The sequence below is a fragment of the Podarcis liolepis genome (assembly GCF_965112155.1).
Source record: "Podarcis liolepis genome assembly, chromosome: W".
Classification (NCBI taxonomy): Eukaryota; Metazoa; Chordata; class Lepidosauria; order Squamata; family Lacertidae; genus Podarcis; species Podarcis liolepis.
Window position 1 is genome coordinate 15512930 of NC_139568.1, and position 14765 is coordinate 15527694.

At 43.7% G+C, this 14765-nt stretch overlaps 1 long non-coding RNA gene and 1 pseudogene across 2 annotated transcripts in view; one reads left to right on the top strand and one right to left on the bottom strand.

Moving 5' to 3' along the window:
* Positions 1-8148, top strand: part of LOC310697821 (cathepsin L2-like) — a 106603-nt pseudogene extending 98455 nt beyond the window's left edge. Inside the window, exon 7 of the transcript XR_014530130.1 lies at positions 8004-8148. The product of XR_014530130.1 is annotated as a cathepsin L2-like (transcript). The remainder of the gene's footprint in view (positions 1-8003) is intronic.
* Positions 1-14765, bottom strand: part of LOC310697712 — a 1172922-nt gene that overhangs the window by 543664 nt on the left and 614493 nt on the right. The gene's annotated exons all lie outside the window — the stretch shown is intronic.

Genomic DNA, 14765 nt, shown 5'->3' on the forward strand with positions numbered 1-14765 from the left:
GAGATTAGAAGGGGTGGTGGGAGAACTAACAGGAAAAGTAAAATATTTATCTCTAAGATCCAAAGTACTTGAAGACTCAATGAAAAGGGTTCAAAAAGATATCAAAGAAAATAGGAAAGCTATGGACAGGATTAAGACAGAGGTGAAGGAGATAAATAAAATACAGGAAGAGTTACTGGATAGTGTGGCGATGACTCAAATGAGACAGAAGCAATCAAACCTGAAATTTAGGGGATCCCTGAGTAACCAAATGAAAATATACAATCTAAATTGGCTAGAGAATTGGCAGTTTGGTTAGATATGAAGGAATAAGACATAGGATATTCAGTTGCAAATATTTTTCAGATAAAAACAAAATCAGCCAAAGCCAGAGGGAAGAAACTGCCAGGAGATGTCCTGGTTATGTTTAACTCTCTGGATATGAGAAATGAAATACTAAAGTTAAACTATAATCAAAAACTATGTATTGAGGGAAAGCCAGTTATTATATTTAAAGAGATTCCTTCGAGATTTCGTCGTAAGAGAGATGTTTATAAAAAACTAACTAACCAACTGAAGAAGAACGGGATCCAATATAGATGGGAGTTCCCGGAAGGGATTTCATTCTATTTCAAGGAAAAAAGATTCAAACTATCCAGCTCTCTAGAATTGGATAAATTTGCAAGAAGATATGAGAAGGAACTGGGAAGGTTGGGAGGGTGGGAACCAGAAGGGGTGCAGATGGGGGAAGAGAGGGGTGGAGGTGAAGGAAGTGGAGAGGGAGAAGGGGAGGAAAACCTAGACGAAGAAAAAGAAGAGACAGATAACAAGGAACAGTAGATCTAACTTAGATTCGACCACTTACTGATTGTACATTAAAAATGACTTTAAAAATAACCTTGTGGAATGTGAACGGGCTCAACAATAAAAATAAAAGAAAGCAAATTGCTCATGTATTGCTTAAAAAGAACCTTGACATAATCTGTCTACAAGAAACTCATGTAACAAGAAAACATAAAAGAATTTTAAGTAATAAGAGATTAGGGTGTTACCTTGTTAATGTACTTCCTCTTTGTGTCAGTGTCAGTGTCTCTCTCTCTCTCACACACACACACACCCCAAAAGAGAGAGAGAGGGAGGATGAGAGGGGGGAATGATGTTGGGATTGAATAATTTAGAAAGGACTTAAGAAAAGGAGGTGAAGTAGACAAAAGGACAGTAAAAAAAGGGTGTTTCAGTATATAATATCATATAGCGATGAAGTGGGCGTAGCGCCTTTGGTCCTGAGGGCAGCAGAGTACAGGGATGGGAATTGGCTGAAGAAACAGAAGGCATTAAGGGGGTAATGGGGCCCTTTGGATGTCCAGCAGTCCTTTGTTGGGCTCAAATTGTCGTTTTGTGTGTGTGTTGAATATATGCTATATGGTGATTTGTGGACCTAGTAAGTGTCTAAAGCCATTTGCACATGGTGAAATATGTTTTTATCAAGGTAATTTTATCAAGGTAATTGTTAGACCCTGTTGATGACCAACCCATAGCCTATTTCTCTGGAAAATTAACCACTACGGAACAAGGTTTGCCTCCCTGCATGTGAGCAGTAGTGGCGGCTGCCACTGACTAAAAGAGAACTGACAGGTTCACCTTTGGACAAGAAACTACGTGCGTCACTCCTCATGCTGTGCCAGCATTGGTGGACATGAAAGGAACTTATTTTTCTATCCCAAGCAGAGATGATGAAGTGCCTAGCAGCTGACTTATACTGCCCATGCACCCGCGGTTGCAGCTGAGAATTACTGAGACTCTTAACCTGGTTACCTATGGGAGAGGATGGGCCTCCAACACCTGACTGCATATATTTCAGCAAGCCTGATTTGAAGGATGAAGCAAACCCCAGGCAGTATGAGATTGGACTGCTACGATTGATCTACACCAACCCCTTCAACTCACCATCTCTCGGTGCCCTACAGACACCGCCTCACGCTTCTCCTCACCGCATCGGCTCGGCGCCCACCAGACGACCGCCCTGCTGGTGCCACCCCTGGAAACTGGCATCTCTACGCACGGCAAGAGAAAATTCCAGTGTGGACTAAAAGAGGACATTTTCTTTTCTTTCCCCTTGAATGAATATGTAGCTTTGTATATTGCTTTGTGGGAGGTACCCCAGGTGTTAGAAGAAGGAAGGTATTAGGAAATAGATATATATCCCTGTGCCCAAATGTTGCAGGTAGGGCTGAGGGGGGACATGGTTTTGGCCGGGATGGTGATCTTCTTATTTCTGGCCATCACTGCGCCCACACCACTTAAGGTAACCCAGCGGCTAATGAGAGAATGGGGTGCCCGCAACACGCAGAAATGGAAGCCTATTCTGCAAAACCGAACCAATTGCACGGTCTGCACCCGGGACCTCTCGCACTCTGTGACCTACAGATGCTTTGGGAGGAGTACCCCTCCTCCCTGTGCCTTGGAATGAGTCCTCAGTTACGGCCCCAATTTTGGGTTCCGCCGGATTTTGGGCTGCATTAAATTTGACAGAAGGAGCCTGTGGCTTTAACATTTCTGACCATGGTGTAGCTATTCGACACCTGGCAACAGAAAGAGAGAAAGTAGCCCATGCTCCTGTCCCAGCCAGGAAGGGATGGGACATGTCTTGGTTGACTGAGTGGCTTCCAAACCTTGGGCGGCTTAGAGGACTTGTAATGATGTTAATGGACTAATCTTGCTTCTTTTCTGCTCCTGTATACACTGCTTAATGCAATGCTTGCAAAATATGATGCGTAAAATGATGTCACGAATGATTCGGCCCCAGATTATAGCAGTGACACGAGAATACCAGCCAGTACCTTGGGACGAGCCAAAAGGCTGTCCAAAAGAAGAGGAGGGAATGAAAGAATGGGTTTCCCAAACCCAAAACTGACTGTGCAGGCATTTTTAAACTGCACCAAAATCCCCATTTCTCCTTAGCTAAAATGCATAAACTTTAGCCGTTGAGCAAATGCAAAACAAGAACACAGCTCTCTCCCTTATCAGTTTGACGGCAAGACTGGCCTTGACTTTACCAGTAGAACAGATACAGACATATCTTATGTTCTGACCACAAATGACGGGGAGACCCAAGTCTGGGACTAACGCCAGAGCATGTTCTCAGAAGTAGTGACCTTTTGCTCCAAGATAGGAGTAGGAACAGGAATATCCTTTTATGGTCAGGAGTGCAGGAAGGAAATCCCTTTTATGGTTGAGAGTACCAGAGCAGGAACATATGTGATGTCAACCTGCATACATAGGCTGACGTGGTTGGAAGGAGGGAGAGGGTGCCTGGAGGATATAAATACTGCATGAAACTTGTCATTTCTTTGGACTTGCTGTGGACTAATCACGCAAGTGCCTTCTGCTATCCGAAGAGCAGAATAAACTCTTTCTTTGAACCAACTCGGTGTCATTTTGACTTCCTTCCTCCTGTCCCGGAGCAACGCAGACCCAATCAGTGAACTCCAATAAGGCTACATTTGTAGCATTGGATAATGTCAAGAAAAGAGGAGTGGTATTATATATAAAAGAAAAACTTGATCCAAAACTAATACATAAAGACGAAGAGGGGAGAATGATAGTAGTACAGATCACCCATCAAGGAGAAAAGATAATTGTGGTTGGGATATATGCACCCAATGACAAAGAAATCAGCATTTTATTCTGAACTAGGTAACAAATTGTTAGAATGGATGGACCAACAATTGATATTGATGGGGGACTTTAATGGAGTGGTTCTCCCAAACTTGGATAGATCAATAAGAAAACAGGAAATGAGGGAGGGCAAACTACCGAAAGCCTTCTTCGAATTAGTGGAAAATTTGGGACTAATTGATGCTTGGAGATTTCAAAACCCCACGATAAAACAATTTACTTTCTTTTCAAACCCAAATAAAAGCTGGGGGAGAATAGACCATATTCGGATTTCGAAGGAATTGATGCAAAGAGTAATTAAGACTGAAATCCTCCCACAAACCTTATCTGATCACAATCCAGTATATATGGAGGTAAAAGGAAAAGACTTTAGAACATTAAGATGGAAAATGAATGAAAATCTATTCAATGATCAAAAGATAGTAAATAAAGGAAAAGAGACAATTGAGGAATATTTTAAGTGGAATTTGAATAAAGGAACATCTCTAGAAATGGTGTGGGACGCTGGGAAGGCCATCATGAGGGGTTTCCTAATCCAGAAAAATAGCATCTCAAAAAAGAAAAAAGAGAAAAGGAAAGAAGAAATCTTATTACATCTCATGGAGAATGAAAGACAATTAACCATTAAACCAGGAGATGAAATAATAAAACAAAACATAAGGATGCTACAAGCTCAATTTTCTATGATAGTGAACCAGGAGATTGAATGGAGGATCAAAATGATGAAACAAAAGAACTTTGAATCAGCAAATAAGATAGGAAAATACCTGGCGTGGCAATTAAGAGAGAGGAAAAAACAAAACATGATATGTAAGATAAGGGATGGAGAAAGGATAGTGGAGGACCCAAAAGAGATAAAGAAGATATTTCAGAAATATTATAAGGAATTATACAAAAGAGAAAAATAGATAATGAGATAGAAGATTACTTGAAAAAATACCAATTGCAACAGATCACGACTGAAGAAAGAGAATATCTAAATCAGACAATTACAGAGGAAGAAATTAGGAAAGCAATAAAAAAAATGAGAACAGGAAAAGTGCCGGGGCCAGATGGTATCTTGGCTAAATATTATAAAATATTAAGTGATCAACTTTCCCCAGTGCTATGTGAAGTCATGAATAATGTATTAAAAGAAGGGAGAATTCCAAACACCTGGAAACAAGCGTATATCACCTTAATCCCTAAAAAAGATGGCTTAGAGGTAAAAAACTATAGACCTATCTCGTTATTAAATAACGACTATAAACTATTCGCAGACGTACTGGCAGAAAGGTTAAAAAAAGTCTTAAATAAAAGAATCCATAAAGACCAAACGGGTTTCCTCCCGGGGAGACAATTGAAAGACAATGTAAGAAATGTGATAGACATTATTGAATATTTGGATAGTAGAATAGACCAACAGGCGGCACTGATCTTTATTGATGCTGAGAAGGCATTTGACAACGTCTCCTGGCGTTTCATGAAGGAAAATTTAAAATGATGTAAATTGGTGAAGGATTTAGAAAAGGTATTGAGGCTATTTATCAAGAGCAAAATGCCAAACTTATAATAAACAACAATATATCGGAGGCGTTTGATATTGCCAAAGGGACTAGGCAAGGCTGTCCCTTATCCCCTTTGTTATTTATAACAGTGTTGGAAGTGTTTAATAAAAGGTTAAGGGAAACACCAGAGGTTAAAGGAATTAAGGTAGGAAGTAAGGAATTCAAAATAAAAGCATTTGCAGATGACCTGATATTAACATTGGAAGATCCTAAGAACAGTCTACAAGAAGCCTTACAGAAACTAGAAGAATTCGGAAAAGTGGCAGGTTTCAAACTTAACAGGAATAAGACCAAAATGATAACAAAAAATATAACCGAGGAAGATATAGTAGAGCTAGAACAAAGGATGGGAATTACGGTTGCTAAGAAGGTAAAATATTTAGGAGTGTGGATCACAGCTAAAATATAAACTTATACAAAGATAATTACGAGGCTACTTGGAAGGGTGTCAAGAAAGATTTAGAAATCTGGGAGAGATTGAAACTTTCCTTCTTAGGGAGGATTTCGGTTATTAAAATGAATGTCCTGCCCAGAATGTTATTTTTGTTGCAAACTATACCAGTAATGAAAGGACTAAAACAGTGTAAAGATTGGCAAAGGATCTTAGCGAGATTCATTTGGCAGGGGAAAAGATCACGAATAAAAATGAAAATATTGGTAGATAAAAAAGAAAGAGCGGGGTTTTCTTTACCAGATTTGAGTTTATATTACGAAGCGGCTTGTTTAACGTGGGTGAAAGACTGGATAAAGCTAGAGAATACTGATATCTTGGATTTAGAGGGCTTTGATAACAGGTACGGGTGGCACTCATACCTGTGGTACGAAAAGGTGAAAGTTCATAGAGGCTTTCTAAATCATATAATTAGAGGACCATTATTTCAAGTATGGGAAAGAAATAAGAACCTGCTGGAAAAGAAAACTCCATGGTGGATCTCACCAATAGATGTCTTAACTGTCAAAAAAACTAACATGGAAGGGAAAAGAAGCCACCTATGAAGAACTTATCAATAAAACTGATCAGGGCATAAAACTCAAGCCCTATGAGGAGGTAAAGAATGTACTCACGGGGTGGCTGCAATACCATCAAGTGAATGATCTGTTAAAAGATGCTAAAAAGAAACTGGGATTTGAAGATAAAAAATCTAAATTTAATTTGGAAGTCATAGAAGGTAAAAACAAAACATTATCTAGGATGTATGACCTCTTACTGGATTGGTATACAAAAGACGAAGAGGTGAAGGAGGCCATGATAAAATGGGCCATAGATATTGGTTACAACATTGACTTTGTAAAGTGGCAAGAATTTTGGAATGTAAATATGAAATTCACGGCGTGTACGGCACTAAGGGAGAACCTCTGGAAGATGATTTATAGGTGGTATCTCACACCAGTGAAATTGGCTAAGATTTACAAACTGAAGATTAAGAAATGCTGGAAATGTGGAGAGGGGGATGGTGAGTTCTATCATATGTGGTGGACATGCAGGAAAGTAAAAGGCTTTTGGGAACTGATTTACAACGAACTTAAAAAAAAAATTTAAATATACTTTTCCCAAAAAGCCTGAAGCTTTCCTGCTAGGAATAGTTGGCAAGGAAATCAAAAAAGAGGACAAAAATCTGTTTCTCTATGCCACAACGGCCGCTAGAACTATGTTAGCCCAAAGCTGGAAAACGGAATTAATACCTACTATAAATGACTGGCAGATCAAGATGATAAATTATGCTGAACTAGCTAGAATAACAGGAAGACTAAGAGACCAGGATGACCAGAAGTTTCATGAAAATTGGAACAAATATCCGACGCATATAAGAGACAAGTACAGAACTTTGATGACTCTGGCAGGGTTAGAATAACTCTAACAGTGTTGGGCAAATATGTAAAGGAGATAAAACACGTATCTTTAGAAATTATCTGATACTTACCAGTGAAGTGAAGGGAAGTCCGAGGCTCAGCGGAGCCTAAAATAACTGTGTACTATATATATGATTCTTGTAACAGCTATGGTATATGCAACTTATGTAATTTAGACTGTATATATGTATAATCAGTGGGAAATTAATAAAAATGTATAAGGAGGGAAGAAAAAAAAAAGAACGCTCCCTTATGCAAATAGAATGTTCATTCACAAAATACACTGGCTACTTATCCGGTCTACTCGTACAAGGGACGGGGCACAGAGAGGGGAAAAGGCACCGTTATTTTGGGGTTTGGGTTTCGTGTGGTGCTTGGTGCAATACAGTGAAGGGGTCAGGGGATTTCTGCAGGGCCGGGTGCCCTTGAGGTCATCGCCTCGAGCCCCCCCGGAGTCCTCACTGAAAACAAGACTTCACATATATGCCCCCCCTTCTGTTCCATAACAATTTAAAGAAACATTATAGTATGATGAACTCGCAAGCAGGATTTGAGATATGAGCAACAGAAGTAATTAGATTATAATACTGTGGTTATGATTTAATAGAAGAGAGGGTGTAGCAGAAGGAGAAAAACAACTCCTCCATGGAAAACTGTGGGAAGCAGATAAAAAAAATCAAGAAAAGATGAAATTGTGTTTTGATTGTATATGCTAAACATCTGGAAACTTAACAAAATATAATTTTTAAAAAGAGATTTCACCCCCTTAATAATATAAAGCGGTATGGAAATGAAAACACTACTATTACTACTACTGACAATATATAGTAATGATGGTGATAATGACTTTGAGGGTTTGGGGGGCTTTTTTTTACAATCAAGTGGTATATAAATTGCATGAAATAAAATAATGTACTGATCCCTCCTTTCTCTCTCTTTCTCTGTTAGCTGGTCTGAGAAATGGGGAGAGCAAGGCTACATGCGATTGGTGAAGGGCACTGGCAATCACTGTGGCATAGCCAATCAAGCCAACTAGCCCGCCCTGTAAGCGTCTCAAGAGCCAGGATCCCACCCCTCCTGACCTGCCCCACCTGAACCTTCTCAGGTTTGCACAGCTATAAATCCTCAGTTGTTAAACATGCAATTTCACGGTCACCGAGAAAAGCTGAAATTGCAAAGGAAATCATGTACTATTATTACCTGCTGGGCTTCCTGACTCTGCCCTGTTCCTTAGTTGTTGTTTTTAAATGTCTGTGTCCTGCATATAATTCTGATGCACACGTTATCCTTGTACTGCTTTCTATTTGGCAGCGACAACCTGCATTTTGTTGCCTTATTAAATAAATGTGGAATTCTGAAATGCCTGTTGTTGCCGGAAACTGTGATGAACTGCTTGGGGAAAGTGGCAAATGAATATTTTAATAACTCAGTCGGTAGAGCATGAGAATCTCAGGGTCATGAATTTGAGCCCCTCATTGGGCAAAAAGATTCCTGCATTGCAGGGGCTTGGACTAGACTCTATTATAAATGAATGCCATCTGATTGATACAGAATTTGACCACACTTGGATTTCCTACACCCACCTACACACCCTGGGGATGTTTGGAAGTTAACACTTAGTTAACAATGCTTTTCTAGCACTTGCTGCATTTCAGTTTGACATTGTGTGTGTGTGTGTGTGTGTGTGTGTGTGTGTGTGTGTGTAAGTGCTTCAAGCAAGGTGAACATAGCATGAAATGTGGTCCAGCTACCACCAGAGCAGCAGGGCCACAGGTTTATAACTGGATTCCTCTACAAACAGTATGGCCTTTCTACATTGAGGACATTGTTCTTGCTGTCTATCCTGACATGTTATGACATAGAATTGTAGAGGGACCCCGAGGGTCATCTAGTCCAACCCCCTGCAATGCAGAAATCTCGACTAAAGCATCCCTGACAGATGGCCATCCAACCTCTGCTTAAAAACTGCCAAGGAAGGAGAGCTCATCACCTCTCATGGGAGTCTTTCACTGTCAGAAAGTTCTTCCTGATGTTTAGTTGGAATCTCCTTTCTTGTAACTTGAAGTCATGGGTTCGAGTCCTACCTTCCAGAGCAGGACAAAACAAGCTTGCTGCATCTTCCATACGACAGCCCTTTAGATGTTTGGAGATGGCTCTCATATCTCCTCCCAGCCTCCTCTTTCCCAGGCTAAAGATACCCAGCTCCTTCAACCATTCTTCATAAGACTTGGTTTCCTTAACCTTGATCATCTTGGCCTCCCTCCTCTGCACACCTTCCAGTTTGTCAACATCCTACTTAAATTGTGGTGCCCAGAACTTGACGCAGTATTCCAGGTGTGGTCTGACCAAGGTAGAATAGAGCAGGACTGTGACTTCCCTTGATCTGGACACTAGACTTCTGTGGATGCAGCCCAAAATAGCATTAGCTCCCCCGCACCCCCTGCTGCATCACACTGTTGTTAAGCTTGTGGTCCACTAGGACTCCTAGTTCCTTTTCTCGTGTACTGCTGAATGCCAGATGTCCCCCATCTTTTATTTGTGCAGCTCTACACTTGAGCAGGTTTATTTTTTTTTACTTTTGTGTATGCAAACCACTTTGAGATCCTTTAGATAAATTGGTCTTTAAATAATACTATATTTTAAATAATACTATATTTTAAATAATACTATATTTTGTTGGCATCCATCTGTCTTGAGAAACATTGGAGTATGCCTCTAGGGGGTGAAGTCAAACTGCACTAGCAGCACCAAAGTGACCCCCACAGGGAGCAAGTCTGGGCAGTGTTCCTGAAGGTCCTGGGCTGTCCAGATGACAAGACCTCCCTCTCGGCCTCGCAGAGCAAGATGTTGGGCACGAGCTTGGCTCCAAGAGTTTAGGCAACATGATGACCATATACATATGTAATAGACAATCTTTATAGAAATCCTTCAAACAATAACAAATTCAAAATGAAATCTTAGATTCAAAGTCTCTGAAAGTCTTTAAATGAAGTGAAGTAGTGACTATATTATTACATGAGCACTGTTCCACAGCATTTGATATTTTTATTCACATATATTCATTTGAAATAAGATGAGTTTACGCAAGAACTACCAACTGTGGAAGATGGCAGATGAAGATGATGGACTTTTTGGAGCTAGCCGACCTGACCGGAAGAATCCGCGACCAGAATGAGGAGTAGTATCAGGAAGAATGGATGAAATTTAATGACTATTTGGTGAGAGCCAGTGTGGTGTAGTGGTTAAGAGCGGTAGTCTCGTAATCTGGGGAACCAGGTTCGTGTCTCCGCTCCTCCACATGCAGCTGCTGGATGACCTTGGGCCAGTCACACTTCTTTGAAGTCTCTCAGCCTCACTCACCTCACAGAGTGTTTGTTGTGGGGGAGGAAGGGAGAGGAGAATGTTAGCCGCTTTGAGACTCCTTAAAGGGAGTGAAAGGCGGGATATCAAATCCAAACTCCTCTTCTTCTTCTTCTTAAAAACGTTAAGTTAAATTAATTGGGAAAAGCTTGCAATTACAAGTTAGGCTTAGGATTTAAATAAGTAATGTGATGAATTATTATGTTTAATGCTGAATTGGGAAGAAAGAGTGATGTTAAGTGATTAAGTTAAGATTATAAGAACCTTGATTTGGAAAACCGTTAAAATGATATGCATTGAAATTCAACTAGGGGGATACGAGGAAGTCACTTAACTATGTTAGGAAGATTAGTTTCAATAAGGTTATGATTTATGTTTGTCTGTTTACTTGTTAGTGTGTTTTTTAATTTTGTGAAAATCAATATTTTTTTTGGGGGGGGGGAATTGAAATAAGATGAGTTTATGAAACAATTCTTTATTCTCCCACCACGCTGACAAAGATCTATGAAACAGCAGTCAATATCCGGAATCTATGTTCAGTGTTGGACATTATAGTTGCTGAATACACAAAGCTTCACAGCTTATCTTTCATCGTAGAAAGTTTGGTACAGTGGTACCCCGCAAGACGAACGCCTCGCAAGACGGAAAACCCGCTAGACGAAAGGGTTTTCCGTTTTGGAGGCGCTTCGCAAAACGAATTTCCCTATGGGCTTGATTCGCAAGACGACAGCCCATAGGGAAATCTCCAGGACAGCGGGGAAGCGCAGCGCGTCTTCCCCACTGTCCTCGGACCTCCTCCCGCCGCCGGCTTCGGAACGAAGCTCCGATGCCGGGGGGGGGGGGAAACGCCTCCTCCCGCCGCGCGGCATCGGAACGAAGCTCCGATGCCGGGCGGCGGGGGGGGGGGGGGAACGCCTCCTCCCGCCGCGCGGCATCGGAACCAAGCTCCGATGCCGGGCGGCGGGGGGGGGAACGCCTCCTCCCGCCGCGCGGCATCGGAACCAAGCTCCGATGCCGGGCGGCGGGGGGGGAACGCCTCCTCCCGCCGCGCGGCATCGGAACCAAGCTCCGATGCCGGGCGGCGGGGGGGGGGAACGCCTCCTCCCGCCGCGCGGCATCGGAACCAAGCTCCGATGCCGGGCGGCGGGGGGGGGGAACGCCTCCTCCCGCCGCGCGGCATCGGAACCAAGCTCCGATGCCGGGCGGCCGGGGGGGGGGAACGCCTCCTCCCGCCGCGCGGCATCGGAACCAAGCTCCGATGCCGGGCGGCGGGGGGGAACGCCTCCTCCCGGCGCGCGGCATCGGAACGAAGCTCCGATGCCGGGCGGCGGGGGGGGACGCCTCCTCCCGTCGCGCGGCATCGGAACGAAGCTCCGATGCCGGGCGGCGGGGGGGGGGAACGCCTCCTCCCAGCGCGCGGCATCGGAACGAAGCTCCGATGCCGGGCGGCGGGGGGGGAACGCCTCCTCCCGACGCGCGGCATCGGAACGAAGCTCCGATGCCGGGCGGCGGGGGGGGGGGGAACGTCTCCTCCCGCCGCCGGACATCGGAACGAAGCTCCGATGCCGGGCGGCGGGGGGGGGACGCCTCCTCCCGTCGCGCGGCATCGGAACGAAGCTCCGGTGCCGGGCGGCGGGGGGGGGGAACGTCTCCTCCCGCCGCCGGACATCGGAACGAAGCTCCGATGCCGGGCGGCGGGGGGGGGGACGCCTCCTCCCGTCGCGCGGCATCGGAAGGAAGCTCCGATGCGGGGGGGACACCTTCTCCTGCCGCCCGGCATCGGATGGCTTTCCTGAAGACTTGGGGTGGGAGGAGGGTTTTCCTTCCCACCGCCAACATTCAGAAGTCTGTAACCCGAGGTATGACTGTAATTTTGAAAACTGTTGATTTCACCTGTCTTTTGATAATTTTTTATTGTCCCTGGCTGTTTTATAAGCTTGATTTTATCGGCATTTTCATATATCATTTTATGTAAACTGCTTAGAGGTGGGTGGTTGTTTCTTTTGATTCAGCAATGTCTCTGAAAATTTTTACACATCACTTGGGAAGACAGGCGAACTAATGCCAGTGTACTGGAAGAAGCAAAAATCACCTGTGTCAAAGCAATGATTCTTCAACATCAACTTCGTTGGACTGGCCATGTTGTGCGGATGTCTGATTATTGTCTTCCAATCTAAATAAAAGGGTAAACTTGTGAGGAGAACCTGAGCTTTCAGGGTTAAACAGCTCAGAGTGTGCGTCCTGCCTACTGTGGGGTGGAGAGACTCTGCGTCACTTCCGACAGTCTCAGTCCTTTGTTCTATTCTGCTTTCTTTTTCAAGTGAAGCAGACGTGCCTCACGATGCTGCGTGCTGTGTTAGATAATGGATAGTTCGGCTGTAATAAACTGCTTTTAGTTTCTTAGTAGCTCTGTGTGAGACTCTGTGCACACTGAAGCACAGAAGCTGATTTCTCTGAACGCTGTCGGACTCTGCTTTTGCTCAGAGCTTTGGAATGCAGAGGCCTGGCGCAGCTTTGGAAGCGGGCCGGACGCCAGGCTTATCTGGGCAATAAATCACGCCACAAAACTTGCACACTTTGTCCAGTTTCCATTTTGACTTGAAATGTTTGCTTCGGTACTCACTGCAATGACACCCGCCTGAGACAAGCCAGGGCGCTCTGACTGAAAACAGCTCCGCCTGACACTCACCACTTGTAATTCTAGCAAACGAAGCTAAAATGAGTAGCAGGGATATTCTACCTGCATGAGCCTTTGCAAATTTACTGTTCTCCAGATATTTCAGGCAGCTCTTCCTATTAGCCTCAGCCAGAACAGTTTTAGACTACAACTCCCATCAACCCCCAGTCAGCAAATCGGTTGGATACTGCGTTCCAAATCATCTGGAAGGCATATGAAGGCTTATAGATAAACTTGGCCCAATAAGTTATCAACAGCCTTGCCACTTGTGCTTCTAACAACTGTTTTAAAATGAAAAAAAAATACTGAATAACTCACATTCCCAGCTGTTGAGACAAAACCACAGAGATATTCAGCCTCCTGAAGAGAGACCGGTTGTCGGTAACTGTTAGAGGACATTCGGCACAGAAACATGTGTGTATACCTTTAAGAAGTTTCTGGGATTAATTGGCTGCAGGTGACCGTTGCTATAAAGGAAAAAAGCTGAGTTTTGTTGCTTGCCTGCAGGAATAACATCCACCAGAGTTTGTGTTTATTTGCTTAGTAATAAAGCTTTCGTTTTTGTTTGGGTTTTACACCTATGTCTCCTGGAGTCCATCTGTCCTCTGCCACCGGCTGGAAATTCCCCTCCAATAGGTTATGGGCCCAGTCCCCAGTCCTGAGTGGGCAGAGACAGAGCGTGAAAAGAACCCAGAGACTGGAAGCAACTCAGCGTTTCTCAAGCAGCTGGCTGTGTGAAGGCATCGGCAGGGAGTGTCTGTTTGGGACCAGGAGCCGAACTTTTTCCTTCAAGCCACGTGTGAGTAAGAACTGAGTGGAAAGCTGAAAGCTGGGTGGTGCCATGGCTGGACTTGGAGCTGGAGCTCAAGGGGGAGCTTCCTATTTTCCAGTAGAGAAACTGGGAGAGTCCAATTATATGTCATGGAGTTTACAGATGCAGGCGTTTTTAAAGAAAGAACAATGTTGGACTGTTATTGTTAACCCTCCTGTAAAAGAGGAGGATGAAGAAGTAGATGAAGCAGACCAAAGGCTGGAGGACAAAGCCTATGCCAATTTAATTTTGAGTTTAGAGAAGTCTCAGTTATCTCATGTGCGAGACCTTGAAACAGCAAGTGAGATTTGGCAAGCACTGAGAGCGATACATATTAGAGACACTGCTGGCAGCAAAATTACTCTCATGAGAGCTCTGTACCGAGCCAGACTAAGTGAGGGTGAATGTGTTTCAACACACCTTCAAAGAATGCGTGATTTGTTTTCACAGTTAAATGAACTTGGGGAACATTTTTCTGAACAGAGAAAAGTTTATATTGTGCTGTCTTCACTTCCTGAGTCATGGGACAATTTAGTGATGACTCTGGAAGCAATCCCAGAAAGCCAATTAACAATGCATTTCTTAACTGGCCGTTTGCTTGATGAGGAGCGGCATCCTAAAGAGGTTGTAGACCACAGAGAGGAAGCAGCGTTCACAGTTAGAAGATGCTATCGTTGTGGGTCAACTAAGCATTTAGTACGACAGTGCACTGTGTCTGTGGGAGAAAATACAAGACAAGGGCGGCCTGCGTTTGCTGGGAAGCGAGGGGACAGGAAGAATCGAATCCAGTATGTTTCTGCAGCAGTTCGAGGCACCAGTCACGACGTTGGACAAGACTGGATTTTAGACTCAGCAGCGACAA